We start from the raw sequence: 24364 nt of genomic DNA, 5'->3' as shown, positions 1-24364 counted from the left end.
TTCTAAAAGTTCCTCATCACCGTGTATCACTGCTTATTTCGATGCTGATTGGGCAAGCTGTTCTATGGATCGCAGATCAACTGGTGGTTTTTGTATTTTTTTGGGCAATTCTATCATCACTTGGAGTGCTAAGAAGCAATCCACCATGGCACGGTCCTCTACAGAGGTTGAATATCGATCTTTGGCTAACACTGCTGCAGAATTAACTTGGATTTGCAAGCTTCTTGGTGATATTGGTTTTCAATTACATTGTCTACCAAAGTTGTGGTGTGACAATATATCAGCTATCTCTCTTGCCAAGAATCCTATTTTCCATGCTCGTACTAAGCATGTTGAATTGGACTACCACTACATCCAGGAAAAAGTTTTGGCTCGCAATTTCTCTGCATTTTGTTTGTTCACAGGATCAAGTAGCTGATATTTGTACAAAGGCTCTGTCCAAATCACGTTTTCTGTTTCTCCGGTGCAAACTTGCTCTTCGGCAACCTCAAATCAGTTTGAAGGGGAATATTGAGGGTATAAATGTAAATGCAGATATAAAAGATCCTATTTAGATATTGGATAGTTAATTCTGTTAGTTAGTGGTGCTAATGTAGTGGTGCTACTTTCATTAGTTGATATACTTGTATATATACAGGTTGTAACTTTATTCAAAGATTTAATGAAAAGATTATTTAAATAAGGACGATCCTCCTTTTTGCTTCACCTGCATGGACGGTGTGGTCATTGCCTGCTCATTGTCTTCTGTGGCTTTCGTTCTCTCTGTCCTCTCCTCTCCACTCGAGTACCTGCTTTCATAAGCAACCTTCAATTATGGTGGGTATGAAATGTATATTCTATTGTGTTGAATGATTTACAAGAGAGTGCTCTTTATAGGAGCCAATGTACAGACAACCACCTTAAGCTCAGGGAAAGGAATTAATAAACAATGTACAGACAGTAGTGGAACAAATAAACAAGCATGAATGGCTAATGGAAGCAATCATGAATGGCTAATGGACGGCTAGTGGACAAGCAATCCATGTGTTGAGAAGAAGATTCCCTTTTACCTTCCTCCAAGGTCAGGACTGGAATCTTCTTGCTCTTATTCTCCATGGTACCCACCATGCTTGCCTTTGCAGCCACCATTTTGCTCTTGATCCCTGTCGTGAAGAAATGGACCAAGTCTCTAGTTCACCCTATTGCCTTTTTCCCGGTCCCCCTATTAGGCCTGCTTCAGTTTCCTATGTATAAATCTTTCAAAGTCATGTTTCAGACAGTTAATGCCTGGTTTTTCAAACCATTACTCCGTTTTCTTGGCTTTTCCTATGTAAAAATCTATCAAAGTCATGTTTCACATTAACTTTATGTCGTGGCAGAATGTGTGGTGCAGATTCACAATCTTGCAACATAAGTTATTGTTAGATTTGCAGGTAACATTTGAATATTTCAGTTGGGTTCTTCTTCTTTCTCCCCAATATAATGTCACAATTTATTGTGTTTTCATTTTAATTATGGGCAAATTAGAAAGAGCAGTGTGTTTCCCTCTCCGCACTCAAGTTTGAATCTGCTTTCCAAAGTTTGGATTGGATTAGATATTTAGAATTTGCTCCAATAATTTGAGTTTATACAAAAGGCCAAAACAGAAAAGTCTGAAATTGAGAATAATCTCATCAGTTAATGGAATTTACGTAAGAAAAGGTCAGAGCAAACTTCATGAAATACCTCGAGTATAAGCCCACGATACTCATCCGAATTCATTGAAGCATAATAATTCAAGAGGCTATGAAGATCCTTAGGCTCTTCTATCTGGTTTGCCACTATCATCACCGCCATGGACTCCCTGATCCTCCCCCAGATCATAAGAACACTTCTCCACTGCAACCATTACAACAAATTTAGTCCCTCCTCCTGCTTAAGTTTGATCATGATCATAACCAGCTCTCTGCTCTCTTCTCTGATGATCAACGTGACTCGAGCCCTCCTGCCGTTCCCTGATCATCTGGTCGAGTCTCTCTTGAACCATGGCATGCGATAGGCTTGATATCAAACGGTACCTATCAGAACTAGAGCTCGCTACTTCTTCTGAGCAAGACGAAGACATGCTAAGCAAGCAGCTGCTGCAAGCCTGCAACACAATGCCCTGCATACTCTCTGTTGCTGCTTGGAGGAGGCTTTCATTTTAGACATGGTTTGAGTTGGAGCTTTGATGGAAGTTTTGTGCCAAATTTATCATTTATTCACACTTGGCAACTGTGGGGTTTGTTAATCATGATTGTGTCTTGTGTCTTACAACATTTTAATAGATGAGTTGGTGAATGCAAGAAGGCAAATGGGGAACGTTCTTTTAGTTAATCGAGCCAGTAATCATGATGCTTAATAGTTTAACTTTATAGGTCTAATTACTATCAGTTGGCACATCCTTTTGAAGGGTTTGGTTAACATGAAAAAGTAGTGGTTCCATTTCCATGAGAGCTTGTTTGGAAGGCTCCGTTTGGTTAACAGATACAATATTTTTTTTTTCGAAAGTCACTTTGAAGTGTTTCTTCTTGAAGAAAAAGAAACACAACGTGTCATTCTCTAGAAAGTGCTCTATGATCCATTAGCACTTTTGACATTTTCTATCAAATGTAGTCGTAAGCTCTTGATTGTCAAGAAGATTTGAAAAGCACTTGGAAGAGTTTTCTAAGTAAAGTTTCGATGTGCTTAACCTTACAAATGGCCGTGTTTGGTCGATTTCATCATGGGAAACTAAAGACAACAGTGCGCCGGGGCCTTTCACGTTTGATTGGGACCCTGATGAACACCAATTGAAGATCAAGAAAGGAGAGGTGATTTTTTGGACTAGTGGTGTATTCACAAGTAGTACTAGCTAATACATATGAGTATATTTTGCCCGAGGAGATCAAGCTGAGGTATAATTTTAGCATTGTTTCAAATGAGAATGAAGACTACTTGACTTACACTGCTCTAGATCTCGATCAAGGTTCAGAATGGGTGCTGAACTGCCTGGGGAGACTTGGCAACCGAGACTTGAAATTGCACAAGCTAAGAATTGTGACGGCTACAACGCCGGTGGAGGGTGCGTGAGAAGGGACCGGCCACCGAATTGTTGGAAAATTTGGTGATGAATTGGAGCTCAAAAATGTTTCCTTATACACCTCAAGATCCCCCTAATGATTTGGTAGTGGTACTAGAAGCAGCAGTGCTTGTAAGTGTGAGACTTTGTCTCTTCAAGCTATTAGTGACGATATATAAGCATCAGAGTTTGATATTCAGGTGTGCTTTGTGTGTTGTACTCTATAAAAAAAGGGGTTCTAGTATGCTATTAAGACATGTCTTGTGGTGTGGATTGATATTTTGCAACGAAATTAACTTGGCTACACAAAGGATGAGGAGGTGTTTTCCTCAAAATATTTCTTGAGAAGTTCGTGAAATTTCGTGCTTATGATCAGAATCGTTAATGTTAAAAAACATTATGTAAAGATCATTTATGTAACACATCAATTAAAAATAAGGTCGTTTAGTCATTCAACTATAGTAAATAGATAAACGGTTCGTAATGCATCCATAAATTTCTTTTATACGATTCGATGACTTTACATCTCATATATTTATTAATTTTTTACAGAGATTATCTTTATAGAATAATTTAAAATATTAACAAATTCGATTATAAAAACGAAATTTTGTGAATTGATTGCGCATCATTTTGATGAGGAATTCCTTATTTTTGAGTAGCCAAGCTATTTTCTCCCTTACATTTTCATAAATAAAGAGTACATGACAATATTGTTGGATTACACCACACATTTTGTCAAATTTAAAGACCGTAATTAACGGACTCTTAGTTCAAGGACCAAATCAAAATTATAGTAAAAATTAAGGGACGAGTTCTGTTTTATACTCATGTTGGGCCTTTCTGAGAAACAAATTGGGCCTTTATAGCTATTTAATTTGGCCCATAACCCAAACTATAAAACAAAGCCCAAATCAGGTTTTTATTTTTAATTGTCGGAAAGCCCAAAACAGAATCCAACACCTTAAACAAAACAGAAACCCAAAACGCAGCGCCGTATCACAGAACTTCATCAGAGGTTGGTGGGCGTCCTCAGTCACAGACAAACAAAACACAAAAAGAAAAGAGAAAAGAGCAAGAGAGAGAGAGATACAGGAAGGGAAGAGAGCACACTGGCGTTGATCGTACTGTCCAGATCCACTGGTTTTCTGGATCAGACGACCCGAAGCCATGGCTTCCAAAGGTCCAGGGTCCAAGCTTGATCATGAACCCAGAGCTAAGCGCCAAAAGGTTAGCTTTCCTATATTTTACTCTGCATTTTCCCGAAAGTTTAGTTTTTGTTGAGCTAGGAATTAATAAATAAATAATAGTTGTTTTTTTTTTAATATATGAAAAATATTGTTGTTTTATAATCCTACTGTGTTTTAGCGTTGTTGAAACATTCAACCTGTGATTATATTGGTTAGAAGTGGTTTTTGATGTTTATTTTACCTTTTTTTTTCTTCTGGTTTTTTGAAGCTTGTATAGCAATGTAGTGGCTTGAAATTGTAGTTTTGAGTAATTTTAATTCATGAATCGTTAAAGTCCCACATCGTGGGTGCAAGGAAAACCAAAGAGGTTTAAATATTATTACCCCACTCGTTTTTATGCTAAAATCTCATGACGGATTAGGCAGTTGTTAAGTTGAGGATAATATCGGTGTCATTAGAGTGGAGCAGGCTGACGATCCAAAAATTCCAACTTGGTATGGTGCAAGAAAAATCAAAGAGTTTAAATAGAATTACCTCACTCTAACTAATAAACCAAAGAGGTTTAAATAGTATTACTCTATTTTAACTAACATCGAGGTTTTTTATGGTAAAATCTCATACTTGACGGATTGGGCAAGTGATTAAGTTGGAGATAATATTAGTGTCGTTAGGGTGGGGCGGCCCCGACGATTCAAAAATTTCAACAAGAATTAATCACTTAAATAGTATTACTCTACTTTAACTAACATCGAAGTTTTTTGTGGTAAAATCCCACACTTGACGGATTGGGCAAATGATTAAGTTGGGGATAATATCAGTGTCGTTAGAGTGGGGCGGCCCCGACGATCCAAAAATTCCAACATGAATTAATCACTTTTCTGGTAATTTAAGGCTCTACTGGTTTTTGTTATGTAGAGGGAAATTTTAAGTGGGTTTTAATCCCAACTCTCGGTCACTCCCATCTCCTTCCCTCGTTGTACACCGAGACACACTCTCTCTTGAGTTCTTAACACTCGAGCTCTCTCTCTGCCTTCTCTCTAAACCACCAAGAAAAGTCACCACCATTTTTACTTCGACCAAATCATAGCCACAAACCACTAGATTCGTCATCTAGGTGGGCTGTGGAGTCAAACCGTGGCTCTGCATGTTCAATCCAATGACGGGGAGGAACTGAACTGAGAGCTTCGTACTTCCCTGCAGACTCGGGGTGGAGCTTCGTAATATTTCTTCTGACAAATTGCCTACTCTTGTATTAATTAGACAGAATTCAATGTAAAATTTTGATTCACAGTCGCGCGACAAGCCACATGAAGGCGGCGGACCAGAATGTAATTGACAGTGAAGCGAAAGCATAAGTCCACAGCATGATAACTGAACATTCATTCTCTCCAGCTTCAAATAATAGCGTCATTATTCCTGCCATATTTTAAAGGATCAATAAACAATACTTGAGAATAAACTTACATTAGTTATGAAAAAGTGTGAGCGAGCGAGCGAGCAACTTCTGATTGCACTTTTTGTTGCCAAACAGTCGAAGAGCAAGCGTACCTATGTTCATCGCAGGTGGGAGTGAAAACTGAAGCAGAAGAACAAACAGATATAATGGATCAGAGTGCACCAACCCAAATTTCAGTGCCCCTTTAACAACCAAGACGCCTATAAGAGGCAGGGCAACATAACGAACAACTATGATGCCAACGACAAGAGATTTCTGAATCCCTGACCCTCGCAAGCCTGAAACAACAATGTGAAGTAAGTTCTGAACTAAACCAACAATTAAGTACGACACTAATAGAATTTGTACGAGTTATTACCTTTAAGTAGGTTTCCTCCTATTATCAAAATGAGAGATGGGATGGCTCCGTCTCTGCAATCATAAAGAACAAGTCTCTTTAACTGATACCAAGTGAACAACAAAAATGATACAAACACTTCGTATAAAAAAACACACTCGTCTTTTGAGCCGAAATTCAAAAACCATCTGGTCTGAATATGTTTTGTAAAGTTGGGATTAACACGAGACAATTATTCTACTTTTATGCTAATTGAGAACCAAATTGTTCATTTGGATATGTACAACTATAGGACCAAGCATGGTTAGTATCTTCCCTAGCATGTAACTGTATTAAGAACGGGAAGCTATATTAGTTGCCAATAATTGCGTCGATCATGGATAAAACATTAAGGTTCGATACAGTTCGGGCATAAGTTTTATACCCCAACAAATTAGCAGTATCTTGAATCACCCGTAGAGGAGCACCATCTCCTAAAAGTAATTTTCGAATCTGAGGGATGACTCCGATTGCAAAACCAATGAGCTACACCAGGAAAAGATCAAGTTTGCTTAACCTTTCAATAAAATAGCACCGAATCTGGATCACAATGATATAAAAGTGCAGAAAGGGCATACCGCTCCAATAGTTGAAGGGGCAAATATTGATTTCAGATTCATCTTTTGAAAGACCATCACTATTCGTTGCTCTAGTTTACCTGAAGTCGTTGCCTGCCATGGAAAACAACAAAGATATGCAGTGTAAGAAATTGAAAAGAAACAGGGTAAATTTCTCGTTGGAGATGTCCGGCATGTTACATGTGAGCTTGTGAATCTAGACCATATATTCAAATGACATTCAAGTAATATTTTGTGCGTGTAATACAAGTAATTTGTTTACTTGTGTTGTCTCTCTAACCAACATTTATGTTAGAGTTGTGTACTCTAGTTTTCTTTTCTCAATATTGTATGGGAGAGATAGGAAATGAAAAATATGATTTACGATGGAACTGAGTTTTTAGTTATGTAGGCTATTTCATAACTCTTCAAATACCTTTTGGATGTATCTGAAACCGCACAACTCTTCAAAATTTCATAGCTCTTCAAATACCAAGGGCCTTGTCTTGATCAATTAATACTAATATTATATTAATATTATGGTATAATCATCAAGTCCACATAATTAGTGGTCCAAATCTCAATTCTCATTCCAAATGGTCTAATACCTAATCACTAATAAAGGTGACTAACCTAAAATAAAGACCTCTAGGGAACTTGAGTTCCCCGATGTGGGACTAAAGGAGGCTCAAAACTCCAACACCTTTGATTTTTCTTCAGGTACAGCAGTGTATGACAGTGCATATTGATCCGGATTTTCCTCAACTATGACATTCCTTTGAAGATAGCAGAGGCTCAGTGCAACTTACTTGGTCGGATGTAGAGGACCTCTCGGCGGACTGATTATAATCTTGGTTGCCCCTTCTTGAAGATACCCGCACAATATTATACACATAGGACCACACATAAAAGTCTCCTACCTGAAGCATGGACACAATTACATTACAAAAGGCAAAGATAGGAATCCCTGACAGCTGAACAAGGTAGCTACATTGTATTGAAGAGAAACAGTCACCAGAATTCAAGAGGAAAAGAAGGACAAAAGAAAATGTGTTCAGAAAAACGTATTCTACACAGCAAGCAGGCGCACACAAACACCGTTTAAGAACTGGCCCTGGCCGTTTGGGGGTAGTACAATTTGTATGTATATGTTCTAGACATGAGATGAAACTTATGATGATAATAATAAAAATTAAAATCGTGAGTTCAAATTGCAGTAACTGCGCATTTTCGACTTGAATGAGAGAATTGGATTGTAACTTATTTGAAGCAGTTTCCCAATCCTTTCTTAATTCGAGTCATAGAAAGCTAGATAAAGGAATTTCAAGAAAACCAAAATATTGGAACAAGACGGAGAAGGAAATGTACCGCCATTGAGAGCGAAGCATAACCCATGGCATACATGTGACAGACATCAGGAGCTCCAAATGGGCTCCCTTTTTCTTTACAGACTGCTGGGACTATAATGAGGAGCATCATACCCAAATTACCTGTTAAGTGTTAACATCAGCATATCTGGAGATTGATAAAACGCAAAACCGAATATTTATCAGCTGTGTTTTAGAATTAGAGTGTTGGATTACCTGCAGCACAGCAACCCAAGACAAGGCCTCGCAGATGGGCAGGTGGCCTTGTTAATTGGATGAGAAGACATCCGAGTATGGAACCAATTATAAATGTGATGAGGATATTCACTGGCATGAACCACCTATACACATAATAATTATTACAACGTTAACATGATTATATACATACATACATATATATATATATATATATTAAACAACTTAATTAGAACTCACATTTTAACCATGCTTTGATATGTAATTGTCTGCGCAACGTTGGAACTCACCAGAGCAGGACCGAATACATAAAATACAACCTGTTCGTTCATTGGTTCACAAAACATAAATATTTGTAAGAAAACAGTCCAACACGAGAAATTAAATTAAATGGGGAGGGTTTAGAGCACAAGAGACTGAATGAAGAAGCAGTGTATTGTTTTTACAGTGTTTAAGTTCTTTCTAGTAACTTCCCCCAAAATATTGACACGATCAAGAGCAAGATATGAGCCAAGTGCTGTTATCGAAAGCACTTTCAACACCGGAATTAAGGCCGTCACGAACAGCTGCTTAAGCTCCATCCTTTTCTTTTATCAATTATTCCAAATTATTATTAGCTCGTGTTCACCTCCTCCTCTGCCACCTCTGCCTGTCTGCCTCTATAAATTTAATACCAAACAGAAAACAAAAATACAAAAATGCAATCAAAATTTCAGTGTTGGGATAGGAATTCAGCAATAATATATATATATATATACACACACACACATACACACACGATGCTAACAAGAGTGAATTAGAGAAAAATGGGGAGGTTTTTAAGATGTGGGATCAAACCTCCGGATTCGAATTAAATAGCACAATTACGCATGCCAAACGAGGCCTAGGCTGCTATCACAATGAATTGCTTCTGTTTTGCTTTCATGAAAACAAAGGAAAAACAATAGAAAACAATCAAGCAAGCACATATATATGGTAGATTTAAGAATGTATTAGGAGGAAAAACAATAAGGGCATATGCATTTATATGCATTTATGCAGCTGTTAAACGTGTAGTCGCTTGTCTGAGCTGGGTCGGTCCGTTGTTGATGGGATCATGGGATGGTGCTCAAATAAGTCTCGTCTGGCGTCTACGTTTATGTCTTCTTCTGCTTCCCATTTCCTTTGCCATTGGTGACTTGGTTACTCCAATAGGCCCATCGCAATCACTGCTCTTGTTTTATGCCATGTCCCTCCCAAAGGAAGAGAGTTCGTTGCAACCACATGTTCGCAGTTATTTCTTACAAAAAATATTCATTTATTCTTCATCGTCAATATCACGTTTAACAGCGAGTGACCATATAATTTATGAATAGCCAAGATAATGGTCTGTTCGATCCTCATGAAAACAGATGATTAGGTGGTACTTAATCCACTATTTTGATTTTATATTGATCATTGTGTTACTTGTTTTCATATTGGATATAGACAAGATCATTATTAGTCCTTACAAGAGAGATATTGGTCCCTTTGTATCTCCTATTTGAAAATCTTGCAATCTAGTAAGATTTATGAAATGGGTTTTTGTTAGAATACCTTCTCATGAATTACCAAAAAGATCGAGGGAAACTAGCTGAGAGAGTTGCCCAATACTTTGTGGAATGGAGCCCTTCATATTATTAGAAGAGAGGTCTAGTGTTATCAAGGATGACAAGTTTTCGATGAAATCTGGAATTGAGCTCCACAAATTATTGTACATAAGGTTGAGATTATGCAAAACATTCCTAATCCTAAGGAGGCTAGTAGTTGGCTTTGCATACCACAATCAGATAAATCTAGCGTCTCTAATGAATTATTTGGACATTTTGAGAAACTCCTTCAAAACTTTTCAAATGTAAAATCAATATTGAAATTATTAGCCGCCAGATTTTCTGCTTGCAAGTTCACTGATTTGACTACATTAGCAAATAGGCACGAAAGGGTGGGTTGGTGGGTTTCTGAAAGAGAAAGGACTTAATATGGCTTATAAACCATGTTTCATTAGCACTAATCAGGACTTATTGACTTTAAATCTTGGCAAATTGTCACATCCCGACCCGGGCTCTACTACATCTTGGGTTCAACTTCGTCGTAGCACGATATTATCCGCTTTTGGCCCCGACCATGCCCTCACGGTTTTGTTTCTAGGAACTCACATGAGAACTTCCCAGTGGGTCACCCATCCTAGGATTGCTCTCGCGCGAACTCACTTAACTTCAGAGTTTCGATGAACCCTGAAGTTAGTGAGCTCCCAAAAGGCCTCGTGCTATATGGAGGTGGGCATGTACATTTAAGGCATAGATGATCCACTCCCTTGGGCGATGTGGGTTCTAACAATCCACTCCCCTTAGGGGCTCGACGTCCTCATTGGCACACTTCCTGCCAAGGATTGGTTATGATACCAAATTGTCATATCCCAGTCTCGACTCCGCTGCAACATAATATTGTTCGCTTTGGGCCCCGGCCACGCCCTCATAGTTTTTGTTTCTGGGAGCTCAGACAAGAACTTCCCAATGGGTCACGCATCCTAAGATTGCTCTCGCCCAAACTCGCTTAACTTCAGAGTTCCGATTAACTCCGAAGCTAGTGAGCTCCCAAAAGGCTTCGTGTTATATGGAGGTGGGCATGTACATTTAAAGCATAGAGGATCCACTCCCCTAGGTAATGTGGGATCTAACAATTCACCCCCCTTAAGGGCCGGACGTCTTCGTCGGCACACTTCCGGCCAAGGATTGTGGGATCTAACATAAATGGCATACACTAATAGTTAAGCACAACATAAGCTTTTTCACAAATGATATTATCTATACTAAAGGGGAGGGGTGGCCTTGGAGGAGGGGGTAGGCTTAGCCTCACAATGAGCTAGTAATAATGCGGGTCAAATTTGCATTTGACGAGAATCGAACCTAAGACCTCTCATTTACAAGTGAAGAGGTCTACCACTAGACTGTAGTATTATTAGTAGCATAACATAAGCTTTGTAATAGAAAAAAATAATTGTTATGTTTGGAAATTAAAGAATAAAGTCTAAGGAGGTATAGTCAAGATATAAAGTCTTTTAAAATCCTCTCAAATTTGAGTTTGATTATGTGCCGTTAGGATTTTAAAAGAATTTAAAACATTTTAAAATCAGGGTGTAGTTAATTAAAATTTAAAAAAAAAATTAAAACACTTTGAAATTTTTTGTTTTTTTAAATCTTACCGACGATGAGATTGAATAGATGGTCATAGAAAAGGAGTTGCATGCTCAGAGGGATCAGGAGAGGAAAGCATTGAATGAATCAGAAAGGGTGCAGATACAACCATCTATTAAGAAGAGATTGAAGGAGTATCGTGACAAGGTTCCAACTGAACAAGGGTGTTTAAGTATTTTTACATCAAATTTTGGTTAGAATTATATGAAATTATGATGGTTGGTTAAAATTCTATTCATGGTCTACCTTTTGGTTATTTTTCCAAATTGTTCGATCATGGTGTAGTCAAAGTAGTATTTAACAAGATTCAAAGAATGCATTCAAATCTAGGTGTAGTCGCCATTTAGTACTACGGTGTAGTGGTATTCCTTTTCACTTTTACGTGAGAGGTCTTAGGTTTTTTTTCTTAGTAAAAGCGAATTTGAACCACATTATTGCTAGCCTGTTATGAGGCTAAGCCTATCCCTTCTCCCTTATTGTAGATAATATTATTCATGTTGTAGGCCTATTTGACTGAACTGTATTTATGACAAAAAGGGAGAAGGGTTGGCATCAATAGAGAGATGAGAGATATATAATTTTGAGACGTGTGTTGTATCACCCCCTTATGCCTTTATTTATAGTAGTAGGATAGGTAGAATCCTTACCCTAAAAAGATTACATCTCTAATAGGAATTAAACTACTAAAGGGAATATACAAAGATACTCCCCCTTGAGTGTGTAAATACTCAAACAAAACTTTGCATCAGATTTTCAGCAGATGAGGTAAAACAGTTGACGAAGTCGTCGGCACAAAGAGTAAATGCGAGTCTCAAATATAAGAAAGTAAGTATGCATCGGTAGTAAAACTCACAAAACCTCGCTATGGTAACGCTTGAGGTAGGCAAAAACCCATAGACTAAAGGTGAGAAGTATGCATAATGTCTAAAGCAAACGTCAAAGAGGAAGAAAGTAGTGAACTTAACGGAGTATGGTCATCCCAGGATGGTTGCCTCATCAAAACCTCATTAGGTAGCAAAACCCAATGGGAAAAATGCTCATAATCGTAGGAAAAAGAGTACATTAAGATTAAGTGAGTATGCTTCTAGATACTCCCACTGAGTTAGACATACTTCCAAATAAGAGAACTACAGGCAATTCAACTCAGACAATTTACGCATACTGATTTCTTGGAGAGCTTTTGAAAAGTAGACTTAGGGGTAATGACTTGGTGAAGAGATCGACCAAGTTGTCTTGGGAATGGATTTGCTTGACTTTAATGTTCTGATGCTGTTGTTGCTGGTGAGAGTAATACTGTAAAAGAACTTCGGCGTTATGTGCTTGATGTTATCTCCCTTGATGTATTCCTTCTTTAACTGCTCGATACATGTTGCATTGTCTTTAAAGATCGTCATAGGAAGGTCAATGATAGAAGTAAGACCATTAGTGCTTCGAATATGTTCCATAACTGCTTTCAACCAAAAGCACTCTCGCGAGGCTTCATACAGGGCAAGAATCTCAACATGGTTCGAAGAAGTCCTTGCTTGGTAGACCTCCAAGATATAGCAGTGTCTTCAATGGTAAAGACATAACTTGTTTGAGAACGTGCTCTATGTGGGTCAGACAGTTAACTAGTATTTGCGTAACCAACGATGCGAGAATAAACCCGAGAACTAAGGGGGGTGATGACTCATCTCGAAGTTTCATGGGTGTAGAACAAGCCCAAATCTATCGTACCCTTAAGGTACGTCTTTAACACCATTCCAGTGTCTGCGTGTAGGCGCGTTGCTGTATCTAGCCAAAAGATTAATAACGAAGGAAATGTCAAGTCTAGTGCATTGAGCCAAGTACAATAAAGCACTAATTGCACTTAGGTATGGAACTCTAGGCTCCAAAATCTCTTCCTCATCTTCCTTGGGACGGAAGGGATCTCGTTTAGCATCTAATGTCCGAACAACCATAGGAGTACTTGAAAGCTTCGCTTTATTCTCATTAAAACGTCGCAACACCTTATGGGTGTAATTCAATTGATGTACTAGGATTCTATCCGAATAATGCTTGATCTGCAGGCTGATACAATATCGAGTTTTTCCAAGATCTTTCATCTTAAATTCTGATTTCAAGTGCGTGGCAATTTTCCCAAGCTCTGCGGAAGTTCTGATGAGGTTCATGTCATCGACATAAACTCCAACGATCGTAAATCCAGAATGTGACTTCTTAATGAACACACATGAGCATAGTTCGTTGTTCACATAACCTTAACTTATCAAATATTCACTCAGACAGTTATACCACATCCACTCAGATTGTTTCAATCCGTAAAGTGATCTCCTCAATCTAATCGAGGAAGTTCTGTGGTCTAGAACTCTACATATTCAGTTTTTCAGAAACTACCAAACTGATAAGGTAGCAGAAAGTTTTGACGTCCATTATAGGGGAATATGTCTCCTCGTAATCAATCCTAGGGCATTGAGAGAAGCCTTACACCACGAGGCATGCCTTGTATCTCACTATTTCATTATTCTCATTACGCTTCCTTACAAAAACCCACTTGTAGCCCACGGGCTTCACATGTGATGGAGTATGAGCTAGAATCCCAAACATCTTACATTTCGCAAGCAAATCGAGTTCGACCTGGATTACTTGTTTCTAGTTTGACCAATCCGTTCTACGTCGACATTCATTAAAGGAACATGGTTCAATATCATTGCTAAGCATGATGTCCGAAGTAACTGTATACGCCAATGCATCATCGACAATCATCTCATTCCGATTTCAAACCTCATCCAAAACTATGTAATCTAGAATAACCTCATACGTTGGAATAAATGAGTAAGCAATGGTCGGATTCAAACTAGGTTCACTAGTTTGTGTCGTTTTCTTCTTCCAGAGTTGTAAATCCTTTGAACTAGGAGGTTTGCCATGCCTCAGGGTTAGAGTAGATGATTGGCTAGTCGCTAGTGTACCATGCCGTGTGGGAGGTGCAGTTGCCCCACCCTCGGGGTCGGTTCGGCCTTCCACGATGGTCATACGACGTATATTAAGTACATTTATCTTTGCAGGTGTGTTTGCAGTGGGTATATATGATCTCGTCACCTTTGTTAGATCAGTAAAAGCATCCGGCATTCTTTGAGAAATGTTCTGAAGATCTAAAATGCGTGGTACTTCAGTTTCAAACTAAGGGGTGCGAGGATCTGCTTGAGACATAGTGGGAGTAATCCACGACAATTCATGGTGTTCTATATGAACGTTAGTGATATTGTCTCCCTCTAACGACAGGAAGACTGTCTCATCGAATTGACAATCTGTAAAACATGGGGTAAATAGATCGTTTGTCAAGGACTCTAAGTAATGAATAATTGCTGGCAAATCATAACCAATATAGATTTCCATTTTTTTTTGAGGACCCATTTTGGTATGTAGTGGCGATGTTATTGGCACATAGAATGTGCACCCAAACACATGTAAATATGAGACGTTAGGCTCGTATCTAGTAACCAACTGTAATAGTGAATGAGGTTAGGTAGCAGTGGGCCTCAGGCGGACCAACATAGTTGAGTGCAATATGGCAGCAGGCAGATATCGGCAAGTTGGTTCTCATAACCAAAGTCCGACCTATCGTTTGAAGGCGATTTATGAAAGTTTCTGCCAGGTCGTTTTGGGTATGAACATGAGGTACAAGATGTTCAACTTCAATCCCAACAGACATACAATAATCGTCAAAAGTCTGTGACGTAAACTCTTTAGCATTATCTAGTCCAATCGATTTGATCGAATAATTAGGGTGGTGAGCCCTAAGCTTGATAATTTGTGTTAAGAGTTTCACAAATGCAGTATTGTGTGTGGACAATAAGCAAACATGTGACCATCGTGTAGATGCATCAACCAACACCATGAAATATCTAAATGGTCCGCATGTTAGTTGGATAGATCCACAAATATCCCCTTGAATCATCTGAAGAAATTTATGAGGGGTCGTGAATAATCTTTGTAATTAAGGGTTGAATGTTCAACTTCCTCATGGAGCATGCTTTGCAAAGTGAACGGTCTGGATAAGATTTTAAGCGATGCCCATATGATCCTTTTAGGATATGGTGCATCATATCTCATTCGAGATGTCCCATTCATTCATGCCAAAGTAGGAGAGTGTCCTGGAACCCAGCCATAAGGCCGGCCATATGGTATGTCTCAAGTGCTCAAATGGTTGTTATATACAACCCACTCGAAAGAAGTTCCAGCTTCTCATGAATACGCTTTCAGCCATATTTGTAAGAAGTGATACAAAGAAATTAACAACAATTCTCTTCGGTGGTTTCAATATGATATTGATTATCTTGAATATCTCTAAATCTCAACAACGTTCTTTCGGAATGTGGAGAATAGAGTGCCTCTTTAATGATTAATTCAGTACCATTGGATAACATTATACAGGTATTTCCGTATCTTTCTATTAGGTTGGATGGGCTTGAGATGGTTGTCAGAAGTGCATTCTTAGGTACGAAGTTAGTAAACTAGTGTTTCACGTAATATGGTATGCGTGGTTGCACTATCAGCTAGACAACTAACTTCCCCACTAGTTATACCTAGAAATAAATTAATTGAATCAGTCACATGCATAAATATAATTCCATTCATTCAATTAATCAAATCGAGAAATAATATCCATAGTTCAAAACAAACCAATCCAAACAAATAATTTCAAATACTTAGAAAAATTGTCCAACAATTAAACCATAAACCAAAATTTAAGAGGGGGCTTCAGCCACTCCTAGTGGGTTTGGCCACTTCTAGTGGTTTTGGCCACTAGGGGTAAAACACCCTAAAAACATGTCTTGAAAAATAAACTTTATTCTTCCATATGAGAGGATGCCTTTTGAAAATCTGAAACCTCCAGAGTTGTAGTAGCATATTCGGGATGTTTCACATGCACAAAGTTAGTCTCACGACGGGAATGATACTTGGCAATAACCTTGGGGGTAGCTCGGCATACGCATGACCCATGATCCTTTGATCCACAACGGTAGCACATGTCCAGTTTAGTGGAATTTGATTAAACAATAGCTTTTCCCTTGTTCTTAAAGTTTGGTGCCTTAGGGGCAAGGGGTTTGCGCTTCTGGGTCAAATTTCCTCCCTTGGATGGGCTTCTATTCAGTGGACCTTGGGCCCGTGGTGGGCCTTTCCACCCATTACCATGGCCACAATGGGGTTTCCGTCGGTTGTGGTTGCTAGAATTAGTCGTATGTGCTTCAGGCGGAGCGTTCGAGCTAGTAGGTTGAGCTTGATGATTCTTCATCAAAAACTGGTTCTGCTTTTCAGCGAGAAATATAACAAATCAAATCCGAAAATTTGGTGAATTGTTGTGCCCTATATTATTGCTACATGACAATATTGGTGGCATTGAAGATCGAATAGGTATTTTCTAGGAGATATTGTTCAGTTAAGTTCTCTTTAAAAAACTTAAGCAGTGATCAGATTTACAAACTTTAGAGTTAAATTCATTCATAGACTTGAAGTCTTGGAAGCGTAAATGCTGCCAGTCGTGTCTTACTTTAGGCAAGTAGATGTCTTTCTTGTGATCAAAATGATCCGTCAGAGCGAGCCAGAGGGTACATGGATCCTCCTCTGCGAGGTACTCAGTCTACAGTGCATCATGAATGCGTCTTCAAATAAAGATCATAACAGTAGCTTTCTGAGCTTCATCGATGAGTTCATCGTTGATAGGTTCCTCGATCGTAGCTCTAAAACCCTTTGCAATAAGATGGAGCTTCGCGTCTTAAACCCACTTCAGGTAGTTTCTTCTGAAGACTTCCAAAGCGGTGAAATCGTGTTTGTTCAAGTTCGACATGTCCCTAAAACAGAGGGTACACCAAAATGTGGTTAGTCATATAGAAAGCCATAGACATATATTGTAGAACATACAGGTTCTATAGACATGTATTGGTTTAATTTAAGCATGAAAGCTATAGGTTTCATGTGGTAAGTTTTGAATGAAAATTTCAGATTTCAAAGGCACTAAATTCGAAACTACATGTTCGATTTATATATGAACATTTAGTTCATATAGGGGTACCTGCAAGAATACAATATACAATAAAGTGTAGTGAATTTATGGATTGCTTCAGGAATCCAAGTGTGAGTGTTTCAGGACTACGAAAGATAGTCAACGGTCCAAAGAAGCGAAATAATTTATTGAATCGTTAATGCCAAAAAGTGGACTTCAGGCCAATAATTTTAGATTAATTGTCAGATAATGGACTGCAGGTTACTTTAATTAATTCAATAGATCGGACCATACAAGATCGATCGTAGAAGCAAAAATAATAATAACATTCGGGTTAAAATTATTTAAAATGCCAAAAAAATAGCATTGGATTCGAAAAACCATAGCCTAATAGAATTGGGCTTAGGTTCCGTGAGTAGGGCAAAGCCCTAAACGCATGTAGGCCTCAAGGTTGTTGCAAAGCAACCCAAACATGGTTGTAGGCCATGGGCCGAGAAATAGAAAGCCCAGCAGCAAGGCTGCTGGCTTTTTTGGGTCGAGCTCAACACACGGGACAAGCCCAGCTTCGGCTGGAGTCTACCAAATGGTATAAACCCAGTTCAGTCAAAGCCTACCAAATGGTGATACCCTACTTCGGCAAGGATGCACCGAAGAGGCATGCTTTGCTTCGGCAAAGATGCATCGAACTGTATTGCTCTGCTTCGGCAGAGGCATACCGAACAAACCCCTCAAGCTTCCGCTGGAGCCTACTGAACCCAAGTCTGGCTCTGTCTCTCTCACAATCCAATTTCAAGTTTGTTTTTACAACTTATGGTAGGATTAGGGCTAGCTAACGTATGACATCATGCCTGAAGCGTGATCATTGGTACCTAAGACCTAAAACTTCAAGAAGAAGGGATAATATTTATAAACCTCAACCCTACAGAATCTACTTCCATCTCAATAGAATAGATCATTGGTTATGCACCTGTTTGTGCCACTACCAATGTTGTTGAGGAGTATCATTCTAGTAGTCAATATGTGAGACTAATTTTGCTCCAACAAACATCGTTGGAAAATCAGAATTTTGACATGGATGGCCTTGTTGGCCAAATCCCCCTAGTAACTTTTGTTTACTTTATGAACATTTTTATGTTCTTGGATTCACATTTGGTGTTTGTTTTAGTTATGGATAATCTTATCGATCTTGTCCTCGAAAATGAGTTAATTGAATCATGTTTCTTGTATACATGTGACCGAATTCAATTAAACACGTGATTAGGTACGAACGTGAGAAAGTTAGTTGTCTCGATGAATGCGATACTACGCACACTAACTTTACACCTAAATCACATCTCTAACAATGATTTTAGATCTATCCAACCTGATTAAGAGCATTGGCATGGTCCTCGTTGTATGAATGGTACTAAATTACCATGTCAGAGACCTTATATTCTTCCTGTTTCGGACGAACATCATTGAGTTTTAAGAATATTTAAAATCTTTGCACCATCTCCAAAGATGAGCCTGAAGAGCACTGTCTCCTTACTAGGAACACGCCACATGTGACCGGCCTGCAGCCGGGTGATTCAAGCAGTTCATTTGCTTTGGCACGACGATTTGGGACACTTAAGTCGAACAGTGATGCCACGACACATCTTCTTACCCGAAGTAAAGATCTTGTGCTTACATGCACACTTTGTCAAGCCTACTCGTTTGGGAAATTGATTTGCTAATCTTCCTTAGCAAAAACACGAAAATGGCCCTCTTTTCACAATGGATTCAAGGGAATATATGTGGACTAATCCAACCAAAATGCTAACCATATAAATATTTATGGTTCTGGTTAATCAATCAACAAACTTGTCACATGTTTATCAATGCACATTGCTGCTAAACCTCCTGGCCAATTTTAAGGGTTCACCACCCTACTTATCCCATAAAGTCTGGGAGACTGGATAATGCGGAAGAGTTTATATCGACGATTTTTTGATAAAGTATTGCATGTCTATTGGGCTTATAATTGAACATCGAATTCCTATATTCACCCTAAAACATCTTCGTAGAGCAATTATAAAGCGCAATTTAATTGATCGCACTAAGTTTTCGATTTCTGCCAAAGGCTATGCAATCTTGTACGCAGCTATGTTGGTCTGCCTTGAGGCCCCTTGCCACCCAACTTATTTGACGTCACAGTTGGTTACTGGGTACGAACCTAACTCTTCGTATTTACGCATTTGGGTGTGCATTCCATGTGCCAAGTTGAGTCGTCGCAACGTACCAACATGGGTCATTAAAGTAGAATGTGAATCTTTGTCGATTAAGATTTTCCTTCACCTTAGCTCTCTTAGAGCCCTTGTAAACGATCTCTTGATTGTTCATTTGCGGATTTTCACTTCAATGAGACAGTCTTCTCACCGTTAGGGGGAGATAAGAACGTTAACGTTCTTGTAGAACGGTGCAAATTTGCTTGGACGTTACCCATTATGCCTAATCTCAATCCTCGTACCACACAAGTGTGATAAGCAAGTGCAATGAATTCTAGCTTTCATAATATTGCTCCAGACACATTTCTCTGATCTAGCTAAAGTGACGAGATCATATACTAGCTGCAAACATGCCTGCAAGGATAGAGGTACTTAAATGGATGTTGAGTCAACATTCCCGAAGGGTGTGACGTCCTTGTTGGACGGTTTGGCCATCCATGTTGGACAGTCCGGTACACCGGCAGATAGCCAATCAATCTGTCTTGGCCTGGAGCATGACTAATCACTCAATCATCAGATTCATTTCCCTAGAAGAGGAAGATATGACACTAAATGAATCTATACTTGATCGTTATCTCAAATGATTTACATCTCATGAGATTAATCCGAATTACTCCTGAGACTTGAAGTTCTTGGTCCAGTATACTAGTTTAGATGAGAAAATGGAATTGAAATGAAATTATCATCGATAATGTTTTCACTTATATGGTAGTTGTTGATATAAATGAAAGATACCGAACCATGTTTCGTTGATTAGTGACAACGTATAACTGATTGGACAACCGAAATTGCAATCCAGGTTAAATTCCTTACCAAGGTGTGTTTTGGACCTATCATTCCTGCACTGCCCAAGGTAAACTTGTTGTGTTACAAGTGGGAAAGAAAGTTTAATGAGATGAATGAAATAGTGCGATATGATGCACATTTTACGGCACAAGGTTTTTCTCAAACCCATGTGATTGACAGCAGCATTATGAAATGTGGTTAGTGTTTTTCCATGGGGGATATTGATACGGAGATTTACATGTAAGTTCTCGAAGAATTGCATGGACTGGTTCAAATAGTTCCAAACCACGAAACACCCTCTCAACTTGTTTGAGGCGTTCACTTACAGATTAAAACAATTTAGCGGATGTGGTATACCCGTCTAAGTGATTATTTGATCAGTTAAGGATATGAAGTAAGCCCTTGCGTGTTAAACTATGAAGTCTTATTCTGTATTGCTAGAGTTACAGTTTACGTCAAATGACATGAATCTCACTAAGACTCTGGAAGAGCTTGAGAAAACTATCTCACACCTGAATAAGGAATTTGAGATGAAGGATCTTGGGAAAACTCATCTTGACTTAAAGTTCAAGCGTTGCTCTGACGGTACTTTGGTCTACCAGTTAAACTACACCCCGAAGGTTTTTCCTTTGAGTATACCTATAATCTTCCATACGCTATATGCAAATGAGACCCTTTAAGAGGTTATGGAATCCGAAGTTCCATATTTGAGTTCAACTTTGCGCTTGTTGTACTTAGTTCATTGCAATTAGAAATGACATCTCATTCGCTGTTGATTGCAATTAGAAAGGACATCTCATTCGCTGTTGATCTATTAGTATAGCTGCAGCACTATGCCTACACGTAACCACTGAATTGGTATTAAAGATGTTTTTTCGCTATTCTGAAAGTACTTGCGTCCATAAGATGTATAATTTTGACTTAATGCAACTTCTCACTTTTCTCCTTAGTTTATGGGTTTTTCTCCCACCTTGGGTTTTACCACAGCGAGGGTTTGTGAGTTTTACCTTTTATGCATTCTTCCGTTAATTTGAGACTCGCATTCGCTCATTGTGCCAAACACTTCATCACTATACTTGCTTCATCGCTGAAGAACTAATGCGCTATTTGTTTGAGTATTTACACACTCAAGTGGGAGTGTTGTAGTCCTATTAGATAATGAATGTGATTGTGTAAATCTTAACATATCTAGGATATCCTTATGGGATTCTACCATATCTCTTAGACTATATATTATCCTATTAGGGTTGTAATCCTATTAGGATAAGGAATTAACCTTCTCTACTACTATAAATAAAGGCACAATGGGATGGAATAACACACACCTCACAATTACACATCTCTTTCTTCTCTCTCTCTATGCCTCACCCTCTTTCTCTTTCTGGCCTCTATAATTGCTTAGTAAATTATGCCTACAACATATTTATTGGTTCTTATGTGTGCATTTTCTTGTGTGCTTGCTTCTCATTCAATGAACTTGCATCTCTTTCCTCTACCTTTTTCCTCTTATTTCAGCAGTTCACTTTCTCTACAGATTTTTGTTGACTATAGCCTAACGTAATTTCTCACTTCACAAATATTACCAAATATATGGTGTTGTTATATTTGATATATTCTTATTTTACCAAGGCTGGGTTCTAAAAAAGTCCTAATGAAGCTACTCTTTACACCAAATCAAATGAAAGCTTAGTTACAATCACTATCTCTTCGTATGTTGATGACATTGTTTATATTGGTAGTTTTCCAACAATGCTTGAAGAATTCAAGAGTGATATGATGCAATATTATGAAATGACTGATTTGAGATTATTATACCACTTTTTGGGAACGAGAGTTGTTCAAACTGAAATGAGCATCATCATTCACCAAAAGAAATATGCAATAAAGTTACTTGAGATATTTGGGCTATAAGGCTACGTTAGTGGCAACTCCACTTCCAGTAAATGAGAAATTGTGCAAGACGGATGGAAGTGACAGTGAGTCTGGCCTTGTAGTGGGAACAATTTCTCATTGGTGTGAAATCAGCTACAAGCTTGGAAGGAAGTGTTAGGACTTAAGCTTTGAAGCTGATTACACTTTGTTCAATTTCTGTATTTTGTGTTCTTGGTTCTTATTTTGTAATGAAGTGCTGAAACTAGAACTAGCTATAGGCTAGATTAGTGCCATCTGTTATAGCAGATGAGATGGTTCAGTTGTACATGTCGTCAATAGAGCTAGTGGGATTGGAACAGTTAATTCCTCTCTCTCTCCCATATCGTCAATAGAGCTAGTGGGATTGGAACAGTTACTTCCTCTCTCTCTCTCTCTCTCTCTCTCTATCTCTCTCTCTCTCTCTCTCTCTCTCTCTCTCTCTCTCTCTCTCTCTCTCTCTCTCTCTCTCTCTCTCTCGTCTGTTAGAATCGAATCCTATACATAGAAGCAACGTCTTCAATTTTGCTCTCTCCTCTTCTTCCTTCAGCTCACAAATCAATCACTCTCACTGATTTGTATTTGCAACATCAATCAAAACTAAATCAAACATTAACAAGGCGTATAGTTTTAGAAGTTTGCATGGAACATGACATGGATAAGTCTATCTTCTGGAACAAATATTATGATGACTGCCTACTTTTTCCTAGTTGCATTAATGAGTGTAAAATCTCTTATCCTCAGGCCTCCCACAGTAGGCCGGAAAAAGTAAGGATACTAATATATTGAACTTATACAAAGATGACATTTTTACAGTGCGTTGGAAAAGTTGAGTGTGATACCAATTTCTTGAACTCACGAGTCTCATGAGTTCAATACCAATATATTGAACCCACACTAGTATAGCAGTAGTGGTATAGAAATTAAACTTAGAATGTACCTGGAACAGAGAATGCACAGAATGGTGCTCAAAGAACCGTCGTTTGCTGCAAATGCAAGTGAGGCATTTTTTCGAGAATAGCGTACATTCCTACTCTTTATCTTATTTTAATTTTAACTTTATGTCAACATTATTATGTATTATGTAATTGATAAGTAAGAAATTAGGATGGGCATTGGGCAAAAAATAGTGGGTGAGGCAATGAGCATAATAAATGTGTTGTACTTTTATGCGCAAACGGAAGCGAGTTCTAACAAAGTATCAATATCAACGTTGTAGGTGAAAGTCAAAACAAACAATCTCAAACTAACACAAGAGATTTACGTGGTTCGGCGTAAAGCCTACGTCCACGAGCGAAGCACGGCGAGAAATTTCACTAAACAAATGGAGATTACAAAAGTGTTTAAACTCTCACAACCCAAATCTCACAAATTACAAACCCTAAACCAAAACTAACGGAGAAGATTCTCCCAAATTGCTCTCTAACTCACAAACTCACAAATTGCCACACGAATGAGCCACACTAAATATTCTAACCCCAAGGTCCTATTTATTGCATAGGACTTAGGTTACAATAAAAATCCTAATAGGACAGAGGTTCAGGGCCGAAGGGGTAGAGGAAGACCTAAGAAAACTTTGGAAGAGACCCTAAGAAAAGACTTAGAGTACTTGGATCTAACGGAGGACATGACACAGGACAGAACACAATGGCGTTCTAAGATTCATATAGCCGATCCCACTCAGTGACTTGGATTTTCCAAGTCTCCAACCGAGAAGTTTTCCTCACTCAGGAAATTAAGGGAACACTACCTCAACCTACATGCTCCACTCACAAAGCTTCAACATACAAGCTTCAACAAAAGAAAATTCAAAGAACTTAGCGAAGAAGGCTTTGGTGTATTTAACACAATACGTTGAAATGAAGGAAAGCTTATTTATTGATATCCCCGATAAGTTACAAATATGTACATATACTTGAGTCAAAATAAACAAACAAGAGGGAGCCTTCACAAAGGTTGCTTAGGAGAAGTCTCAGCAGTCGGTAAAGCCCCAGAAAGAGAAGGCACCGGAGGGGGATCATTCGGAGCCTCAG

General features: G+C 38.6%; 3 pseudogenes; 1 reads left to right on the top strand and 2 right to left on the bottom strand.

Moving 5' to 3' along the window:
- The window catches only part of LOC126624542 (putative alpha-xylosidase 2), a 65935-nt pseudogene that overhangs the window by 34051 nt on the left and 7520 nt on the right, over window positions 1-24364 (top strand).
- Window positions 1657-2373, bottom strand: LOC126624548 (probable transcription repressor OFP9; annotated as a pseudogene).
- Window positions 5472-9401, bottom strand: LOC126624554 (protein PIN-LIKES 3-like; annotated as a pseudogene).

The sequence above is a fragment of the Malus sylvestris genome, chromosome 5 (genome assembly GCF_916048215.2).
Source record: "Malus sylvestris chromosome 5, drMalSylv7.2, whole genome shotgun sequence".
NCBI lineage: Eukaryota > Viridiplantae > Streptophyta > Magnoliopsida > Rosales > Rosaceae > Malus > Malus sylvestris.
This window is presented reverse-complemented; position numbering and strand designations above follow the sequence as displayed.